Source organism: Leucopleurus acutus, assembly GCF_964270905.1.
Source record: "Leucopleurus acutus genome assembly, chromosome: 15".
Taxonomy (NCBI): Eukaryota; Metazoa; Chordata; class Mammalia; order Artiodactyla; family Delphinidae; genus Leucopleurus; species Leucopleurus acutus.
The window spans coordinates 75988594-75999508 of record NC_139157.1 but is presented as its reverse complement, the minus strand read 5'-3'; positions in this window follow the sequence as shown (position 1 = coordinate 75999508).

Sequence of the window (10915 nt, the reverse complement as noted above, 5' to 3'; positions counted from 1 at the left end):
GGGCCCTAGAGTGCAGGCTCAGTAGTGGTGGTGCATGGGCATAGTTGCTCCATGGTATGTGGGATCTTCCCGGACCAGGGCTCAAACCCTTGTCCCCTGGATTGGCAGGCAGATTCTTAACCACTGTGCCACCAGGGAAGCCCCTCACTTATCATTAAATAATGATAGATATATCCATTTCTGGTAATTACTTATGAACAGTATCCATAGATTTCCTCCATGGTCTTTCTCAGATTTTATCAAGTTGTTGATTAAATTCCATTGTTATTTCTATAGCTGGAGCTCAAGTCCTCAGCTCCTAGATCAGTTCCCAGCATCCATCCATCCATCCATCCATCCACTCATCGACTCAGCATGTTTCTGTAGGTTTTCTGTCTGCAAGATGTTAAACTAGGGTGGTCATTTCAGATTGAGACATCTGAATTCTGATCTTCAATCTCTCTTACTTTGTTCTGTTATACTCTTAACTCATTCAGAATATGAGAAACAAACAACTAAACAAATAAAAAATCATCTTCTGTATGAACTGCAAGGGGTCTTACCCCCTTCTCCTTTGCCTCCACTGGCAGAAACTATAACAAGACAAGGATTAGATTAGAAAAATCAGCTTTGTGAATTAAGTTAAGAGGCAAAGCACAAACTGCAAAAAATGTTTATAATACATGGCGAAGTATGACTGACATTCTTTAAAGATTTAAAAAAATCAATTGGAAAAGAAAGATTACCAAAAATGGGAAAAATGATGAACAGGCAATTCTCCATAAAACAAAAAAGCAGATCATAATAACATGTGTTCAACCCACAAAGTAAAAAATAATGAGAAAACATATTTTCCCTTTTATACTATCAATGAGTATAAAGAATATGAAAACCTAGTGTTGGGGAAATATTTAGAAACTGCCACTTTCCTATAATGCTAAGGGGAGGGTCAATTGGTATAACCCCTTTTTTGAGGACAGTGTAGACAACATGTATTAAACCTGACAATGTGAATTCTTTTGAACCTAGTAGTACCACTACTTAAAATTTTTTTAGGGAATTAATCAAAATCTTATGCAAATATTCATGAATAGTGGGGTTCAGAGCTATTATCTATAATTGCAAAAAGCTGGAAATATCTAATTACCTTTCTTATAACAAGGATTTGGTTAAGGAGATTATATTGTATTTGTATAATGGTATACCATATAACAATTAAAATTATCTCATAGAGAATATTAACATAAGTATGTGTGTTAGATTTATTAGTGATAATATTATGCATTTAAAATACAGATATATATGTATATATAAAGCATTTAAATATAGATATCCACATTTGTTTTATATGTACATGGAGAAAGAGGAATTAATACAAAAATGATAATATTTAAATGGTGAGATCATTGTTGATTTCTGTCATACTTTTTTTCAATATTTTTTTGTACTGAGTACATATTATTTTTACAAAGAGAAATAATTGCTATTTTAAAAACACAAGAGTGAATTATGATTCTTTCCCTAATTCCTAATGTTTAGATTGCAGAGAGTTGCAGTTTTTGGAGGTATGTATAAAAAGAGATCATGACTTCTGTTTCAAAAGATTAAACCGATTACAGCCTCTTTTCTTTCTCAAATCCATAAAAATAAAAAAAAAAACACTTTTAAATAATATTGACTTTAAGATTCTATAAAAACTTGGGAAAACAAAAGTGGAACTCCTTGATGAACTAAAAGAAGTAAGAGATCCCTTTGGGAAGAAAATTAGTAACACCCAATTAAAGAATGCCCAACAATGGGTGAACAGATAGAAAAGATGTGGTATACATGTATACAATGGACTATTACTTAGCCATCACAAAAAGGAAATACTGCCATTTATGACAACATGAATGGACCTTGAGTATGCTAAGTGAAATAAGTCAGACAGAGAAAGACAAATTCTGTATGGTATCACGTATATGTGAAATCTGAAAAAAGCAAACTTGTAAAAACAGAGAGAGAAATGGTAGTTGCCAGGGGCTGGGGGTTTTGGGAATAGGAGAGATGTTGTTTAAGGGTACAAACTTGCAACGAGTAGATAAATAAGCCCTAGAGATCTAATGCACAGTATAGTATATTGCGGAGCACAGGCTCTAGGCGCACGGGCTTCAGTAGTTGCAGCTTGCGGGCTCTAGAGCTCAGGCTCAGTAATTGTGGCGCACGGGCTTAGTTGCTCTGAGGCATGTGGAATCTTCCCGGACCAGGGTTTGAACCCGTGTCGCCTGTATTGGCAGGTGGATTCTTAACAACTGCACCACCAGGGAAGTCCTCTGTGATTCTTTTTAGTGAATTATTGAACCTGAGGGTAGTCTTGAGGACCTGATGAATTGCACTACGCTGTGTCATCTTGCGAATACAATCAGACTAATCTCTCCCTCTTCTCGATTTAGAACCATCAGAATTCATCCCATACATATTCCCCAGGTTTCTCTTAATATACAGCTTAGCAAAATCTTTCGTTTAACTTCCAGCAAAGAAGAGACAATTATGAAAATGTGACTAGCTTAATAGGTAGAAGAAATGGTCTAAAACTGTTAAATTGAGATAATGAAAGGCTAACTGTAAGTCCTTTTCCGATTCCCCTCTCCCTCCCCCTTCTCTATGGTGGTGTAGGGAAATGGATGGAAGCAGAAAAATAAGGATTGCCAAAACAATAAATCCCAGGGATGAAGTTCTCAAAAACAATCTAGCTAAATGTGGCTGTCGAAAAAGAAAAATATCCCATATTTACCTAAAAAAAATAATTGTTCCACTCCTTTTGACATTTTTCAGATCTCATTAAAAGTATTATATTCAGACTATATTTTGTCATTACAATAGAAAACAGATCTTCATGTCATAAATAAAATGGAAAGCTTCATTAAGTAAAGTGTTTGAAAGTTCATGAAACTGATTATGTTCAGTCTGTTAGAAACATAGTAATAAAGCATGGTTATTTAATGGTACATAGGAGATCACTGTCAAGGAGATTTGGGTCACTTCTTCCTAGTTAATAGGAAGATAATTGTAAACTTAGGCCAGAAGAATTAAAATTAATCAGTAGGGACTGGATGAGGTAGCTACACATAAAATTTCATCCTCTATGTTATCCAGGCTTGGTCTAGATTGTTAACATTCCCTTGTGATTTAGCCCAAATTAACCACTGACCTCAGGGCATCTATCTACTTAGGTCTAACAAGAAAAGTGTACTCCAAGTACTTTTGCAAACGTGTATAGAGAATACTTGTAGAGGTGATTCTGGAAGGAAGTTATTACTGTCATGCTCCCAGGATCCTTCTTGACTGCTTAACATTTTTGCCAATAACTTGGTTAAAGTTTTCTCCATGTTATCCTGTAATTACTGATATTACCGTCTGTCTTCCCCTAAGGGATTCTAATTTCTGGAAGGCAGGGAATATGTCCTATCAGATTTTTGCATCCTTACAGCCTAACATGGGGTCTTATACATTTTAGAAGCTCAGTAAAGGTTTAATAGAAAACAAAACCATGATAGACTATAACAACAGCCTGGGAAAATATTTCAAAAAATCAATTTTAGAAGAATAAATGTAAGTTTTCCAAAGGTCAAAATTCATGATCACATAATGCAGCATGTGTGCTGGCAAACTGCATGCATTAAATGCAGGCTGAAGAGGTTTTAGATGACAATACAACCTTAAAATTCTCAACAGTATAATGTCATTGTCTAAAAACAATATTGATTAAATTATAATACCTTGACTAGAAGTGTTTCTAATTTTTAAGGGCTGACTATGGCGCACATGGAATTTGGGATTCATTTTTGTATGCCATGCTTTAAAAGTAACAAAGTGTAATGTATAATAATTGTTGAGATAAGAAAGCATAGGAGGCAAGGTACTGCCAAACTGGGGACAGATGTAGAATAGTTGAAGGATTTGTGCTGATTATTTTTAGAGAAGGGAATGAGGAAGAAATGATAGGAATTATTTGAAGAGTTGCTATGTGGCAAAGGGATGGGAAATTTTCTCATATGGTCTTTTAGGGCAACATTAGAATTATATATATATAAGGGGACTTCCCTGGTGGTCCAGTGGTAAAGAATCCGCCTTCCAATGCAAGGGACGTGGGTTTGATCCCTCGTGGGGGAACTAAGATCCCACATGCCACAGGGCAACTAAGCCCACATGCCACAAACTACAGAGCCCACCCACCCTGGAGCCCGTGTGCCACAACTAGAGAGAGAAAACCCGCACACCACAGCTAAAGAGAAGCTGGCATGCCACAACTAGAGAGAAGCTCATGCCACAGTGAAACATCCCGCACGCCTCAAAGAAGTTCCCACATGCTGCAACTAAGACCAAAAAAAAAAAATGAAGAAAATAAAAAAGAAGAATTATGTGTGTGTGTGTGTGTGTGTGTGTGTGTTTTCAAATCAATAGAAATACCTCTCACACTAGTCAGATGTATCACAAGAGAGACTGAGCTTAATTCCCTACCAATGGAACCTACCAATACCCTACCAATGTTGTACCTAATGCACATCCACTTGGTAGCAAAAATATTGGGATTCAGGAAAGAGATGAGCCGAATGACCTTTAAAGTCACTCCAAACCTTTTGAAATTCCATAATTCTATATGTTTTTCATCAGTCTAGTATTTAACCTTGAAACATCACGAGCAAAAAAAAATTAGAACTTGGTTCCTGTGGCTGTATTTCTTGGCATTTTCTTTGTTATCTTGCAAAACTCTTATCATGCCAGATGCCTATCTGTGAGCCCATTTTTAACCAAAATGACTAACTATAAGCCTTTGGAGAGAAACTGTCACAAAGTGCTGCAATACTTATGACAATGGTTTCTAATATAATAAAGGAGAGAAGAATACTTAAAATTGGCTTCCTTTTCTCTTTCCAAAAACAAATGTCCAGGCAATCACAGTGGGCAATGTCGGTACGAAAAGGCAGATATTTGCAAGGAGAAACCCTCTATTTAGAGTGGAATTCAGTCAGCAAATACTGACTAGGCACCTACTATATGCCAGGCGCTGGACAGACTCCTGTAACACATGACAGGAGTCTGCCTTCAAGGAATGCATCTTCCGGGGTTAGGGGCAGGCATATAATAAAATGGCTGTTAAAGTAAGTGAATGGCACTAAAACAGAGATGTATGCAGGAGGCATAAAGGGAACGGCTGGAGTGAATAAGATGCCTTGAAGAAGTGACAGGAAAACATGTGTGGAACAGACAGGTTTGGGGACATGGGGATGGGTGTCCTTGGCAGGGATCGGATCACGAATGTCCTCAGATACAAGATCAATGATTCTGGACTTAGAGACATTTCTGACAGCTTTCCTTCGTACACCAGGTCCTCATGGTCTTAAAATGGTCTTACTATGGTCTTCACATGTACAACATGAGACGAGGAAACTCTGAGTCCCATGTTTGAATCACAGCTCGAAAAAGTCCTGTGGTACAGAAGCCTCTTTATCATTGCTGAACCAAGGTTTTCTAAATTACTAGCCCAGAGAACCTTAAAACGATGAAATGCTTTTAAACATCTCTTAAGAATAATCATGGAAAACAATTAGAGAGGTGCTCTCCCATAGAAAAGGGGAGCCTGGGGAGTTATTGAAGACTTTACATTGGGACGACACATGAACAAACTTTCATTTGGCAAAAAGTCATCCTGAATGCTAAGTGGAGGATGGGCTAGAGGGAGGGAAAGCGGTCCCCTGGGAATAATCCAGGTAGGAAAGATCAAGCCTGCATAGTCAGGAACCTTTACTGCCTGGAACCAAGGCTTTGATTTCTGGATGTCGGGTACCACCTTCAAAGCACTCCATACATGGTCTCAGCTCTCAGTGCACATCTTCTATTTTGTTTCTGAGGTGTCTTTTGTTGCTATTGTGTTGTCTGAGGTTTTGTAAAATGGCCTCTTGAAAATAACATGTCAGCCATATCTTTTTCATGTGAACATCTTTCATGAGGTCTATGTGTTTCCTGTTAAAATTACTCCTGGATATATAGAGGTTTTTATATCCTCTCTCCTTTGTATATTTTGAGTCAGGAGACTACCTGAAGATGTGACCACTTTTAGCAGATGGCGTTTCCCAGAAAAACAAACATGGAGAAGCAAACAGTTCCCCAGAGGCAGCCTGTTTCACAGGTGAAGTTCCTTTCTTGGCCTCTGCTCCCGTGTACCTCATTCTTTTTGTTGTTGTTGTTAATTTTTTTTTTTTTTTTTGCGGTACGCGGGCCTCTCACTGTTGTGGCCTCTCCCGTTGCGGAGCACAGGCTCCGGACACGCAGGCTCAGCGGCCATGGCTCATGGACCCAGCTGCTCCGCGGCATGTGGGATCTTCCTGGACCGGGGCACGAACCCGCGTCCCCTGAATCGGCAGGCGGACTCTCAACCACTGCGCCACCAGGGAAGCCCTGTTGTTGTTAATTTTTATTTTATATTGGAGTATAGTGGATTAACAACGTTGTTGTTAGTTTTAGGTGTACAGCACAGTGATTCAGTTATACATATACATGTGTCTATTCTTTTTCAAATTCTTTCCCCATTTATGTTGTTATGGAATATCGGGCAGAGTTCCCTGGGCTACACAGCAGGTCTTTCTTGGTTATCTGTTTTAAATACAGCAGTGTGTACATGTCCATCCCAAACTCCCTAATCTATCCCTTCCCCTCACCCTTCCGTGTACATCATTCTTGTTCCTTGTTTTGACCCATCTCTGGGCCCTGCCACCTCATGGGGACTTGACTTCCATTCCTTGCAGTCCTGACCTCTGACCTGACTGGCTCTGCACTCTTGCAGTGACAGTCCTTCTCCTGCTGCTGTATGGTTTATTTCACCGGCGTTTCCCTTCTCCTTGGGGCAGCTCGCTGAAACGGTCAGTATATGCCTGACCCACAGCAACTGGCTCCTCCCAGGCCAGCTGAGAATGTGTCTCTCAACTGGGAAAAAACAAGGTCGGAACAGATATCCTAACAAAGGATATCTCTCATACTTGAACAAGAAAGAGAAACCATCCCCAGTAATAACTAGGGGTCAGCATTTTTTTCCAATGGAAATAGAAACTCTTTAGAAATATAACTGGCTAATAAAAAAGCTTTTTGCTTAAGTGATTTTTAGAGCTTATTTTCCAGGGATCTTAGTCTTTGGCCAGATTCAGCCAAAGCTCACAAAGTTTAAAGCTTGTGAAAGTAGACATGATGGCAGTGCTTTAGAATATGACATTGCCATTGAGAAGGAAGGAAAACAACAACAACAACAACCCAGCAACTCCTGACATCTGAGAACTCGTCTATGTTCACCGCTAGCCTATGTTTTTCTCATGTTAGAAATAAACAATCTCAAAGAACACCAGCCTCAGACAAGGTTACTCTGAGATCATCATGAGGCCAAAACCATATCTATTTTGGACTCTACTACCAGCCAAATATAAAATATCCCCCATTTCCAGCTTATATGAGTGACTGCTGCTTTTTTATAAATTACAGCTTTATCCCAATAAATCTTACCTATAGTATAAATAAATACACTTCAAAAATAAAATAAATTTAAAATCTGACAGATAAGATATATTGAGATACCCAATCATAGAATCATCACTCCAGCTTCCTGTCAACATCCAAATCCAGCCTCAAAAATAATTCACAGATAATACTGTTATAAATTTTTACTTTTTTCTAAAACATAATAATATATAAATATTAATAGATTAACAATAATATAAATCTTATAAAAAGGAGAGTAAATCAGTTCCAAACCTCATCCCACTAATTGAATTATAGTTTTCTCTTGCTTCCTAGCAGCCCACGTCTATATTCATATAGAATTTTAATTATCTTATGCTGTACAACTATATAAGTGTAAGTCAACATCTTCAAAAGAGTCGAGCATGTGGTGTTACCAATTAAAAAACAGAAATGTTGCATAATAGATAAAAATCTAATCAGGGCTGGATACCTATTTATTGTAGAACCCCACTTTTAGAGATTGTTTAACTTTGGTTCTTTATAAAGACAATAAAGAAATTCATGGCCATTAAAAATGGAATGACAAGTAGTATACAATTAATCCAATTTAACATGTAAAACTTTAAATGAATAATGGTGGAGTCTGATATTAATTTCCAACTCCTTCCCACTAAGGCCATAGTGAAAACCTTTGGTCAAATGAGGCAGAGATATCTCCATTCACCCTAATTTCCTTTTCTGTATGGACTACATCTTGCCTCCGGGTGTGCATATAGATACTACTTTCCTCTTTCAAAGCCTCTGTTATTTGCCAAAAATGGTCTGTCTCTAAATCTGCAATTATACAAAGATCCTTTTAAAGGCAGATATTTGTTGTCAATGATATTCCTAAAGAGGTCATTATCATTGGAAAATCCCTACCCCTAGTTGCTTATTACTGGGGAGGTTTCTCCTTCTTGATCCAGCACTAAACTATCCATTGTCTGATTATCTGTCTTACCTGTGTTCTTCCCTGGCTGTGGGACAGGATGGTGTTCCCTCTGCTTCCCCGTGGGTGGGTCCAGATTGCATCTCAGGTGAAACTGAACTCCTGCATTATCCAGACTGCACCTCAGGTGAAACTGAACAATAAGATATATACTGTGTGACACCAATAAGCGTAGTCTGGGCACAGTATATCAGGCATTTTATTATCCAGCTTTTTAAAACCAAGTCACTCTTCTCATAGACCATAGAATTTAAGTGAAAATTTAATTTCATTTTTTTCCTCTTAACAGTATAACATAAAGTTTCTATATTTCTATAAAACCTTCACAAATATCATTTTAGTAGGGTTCTTAAAATATTTCATCTAATGAATATACAATAATTTAGTAAAACAATTCTCCATATTAGATACTTAAATCTTGCTACCAAATATCTGGAAGCTTTGTTCATATTAGAAGATAAACTCATTTTCTTCACATATGTGCTAAAACAGAAAGGTAAAAACAGTCACCATAAATGTCAAAATGTTTGTTTAGTTAGGCAAATTAAATAGTTAACTTTGGACATTGCAACAAAATTTAAAAGCATATTGATTTTTTATGGCAAAGAACAGCAGGAGTTGCCATTCCTGGTCAGAAAAAGACTTGCTTCCATAAGCCTGGTAAATAATTGGTGATTCAATGACTGACTCACAGATTGAATACAAAACAGCTACTTTACCAGAAGTTGAGAACTTTGTGGGAGGAAAGAGACAGGAGCAAGGAGAGGAAAGAATGGAGAGGGAACGAGACAGGAAAAGATGGAGAAGAGAGAAGACAGCTGCATCTACCTTCAAGCAGTTACCCAGTTAGAAATTCTCCAAGGTTTGCTTCCTGGAGCCTTGTGTTTAAATTTCAGAACTACCTTCACAGACACATCTACAGACATTCTTTAACCTCCCTTTTTGTCATTCATTCTAACAATCCTTTTGTCACATTTATACACCTTACTTAACTTTTTTAAAGTTTTCTTTTCAAAATAATGTTAAAATTTCATCTAGTTTTTCAACTCCATTTCAACTCCATTACATTGAGTAAATGAATATTTGATAAAAGCCTCTAATAAACTCTCCTCTTAGAGAGCAACATGTTTTTTTCCTAAATGAAAGCTACGAGCCTAACAACATCTTTGTAAGGCTCCAATAGGGTTATATGAAATGAGCTCCTTCTTTTGGACACATTCCAAACACTTTGCTTCTGTTTATTTAGATTTGTTGTAACTCTTTCTCTTTCAAGGTCATTCTTTTTACCTCTCAAATTCAAGATTGAGAAGCCCTCTCGGTGCAGGTGAGGATGACCAGGTAATTGTGTAGGACCGAGTCACAAAGTGGGGTGGTTAACACTTCCTTGCCTTCTGCACGGGGCAGCCTTTCCTCAAAGTTGTTGCCAGTTAACAAGGCAGTGGCACTGTTCTGCTATTTTTTTTTAAATTAATGACATTTCTCAACTGTTCTGACAGCATAACAGAAAACTCAGTTAATGGATTTGGATACCTTTTGACATTGATTATAAGTTGTGTGACTGGGACTTTCTTTTATAAGTCCCTTGAAAAGTTGGATATTAATCTTTTCAGCTAACTTGCTTTATGTTACATTGTTAGCAATCAATCAGGCTTGTAATTGACTTTTATAACAATTCTAATACTCATATGACTTTAAGGATGATTGAGCCCACTTTTGTTCTAGCTTCTTCACTGAATATCAGATAACCCAGAAAGGCTATAAGTCATAATTTTAAGAAGCTTAAAGTAAAAACCTCTCTAAACTAAAACATTAAAATTGACAAAATGGGCAAAACTTTAAATCATAATAAGCACTAAAAATTGTCTTAAATATGTACCATGTTAATAAGTCAAAAATTTTTAAAAAATTATATGCCTTTTATGACTATACACACATACACAAATATATATTCTCTAATGTATCAGCAACCACATCTAATAGATATTGTCCTCAGAAACTAATATTCATCAACAAATGCTTTGAAAGCCATTTGAGGATTAAATAGTTCTATGTGTTGTTTTTGTTAAAACCAGAAACTTATTTCACAGCAACTTCTACCTCTTCCACTATTTGCAGAATACTAATAATTTTTCCAAGAGCCTTTTATGAGCAAGGAGAAGCAAATCATTTTCTCATTATTTCAAACAAATCAAATTTCTAATTATACAACAGGATACATACAATTAGATAACTGAAGCGTAAGATAGTTTGGGTAGAGTTGCTATTTAATAAAAACCTTTTAGACTTATTTTTTATACCATCAATTATGAGTAAGTATTAAATTTGTAGGGATGATGAGTCCAGATAAATTGGGGAGAGGAAATCTGATTGTCTGAATTTTAATTTCTCAAGGAAATGAAAAACAAAAATAAGTATTTATTTTTGGAAAAAATTTATAATAGTTGGGAAAATGAGTTATCC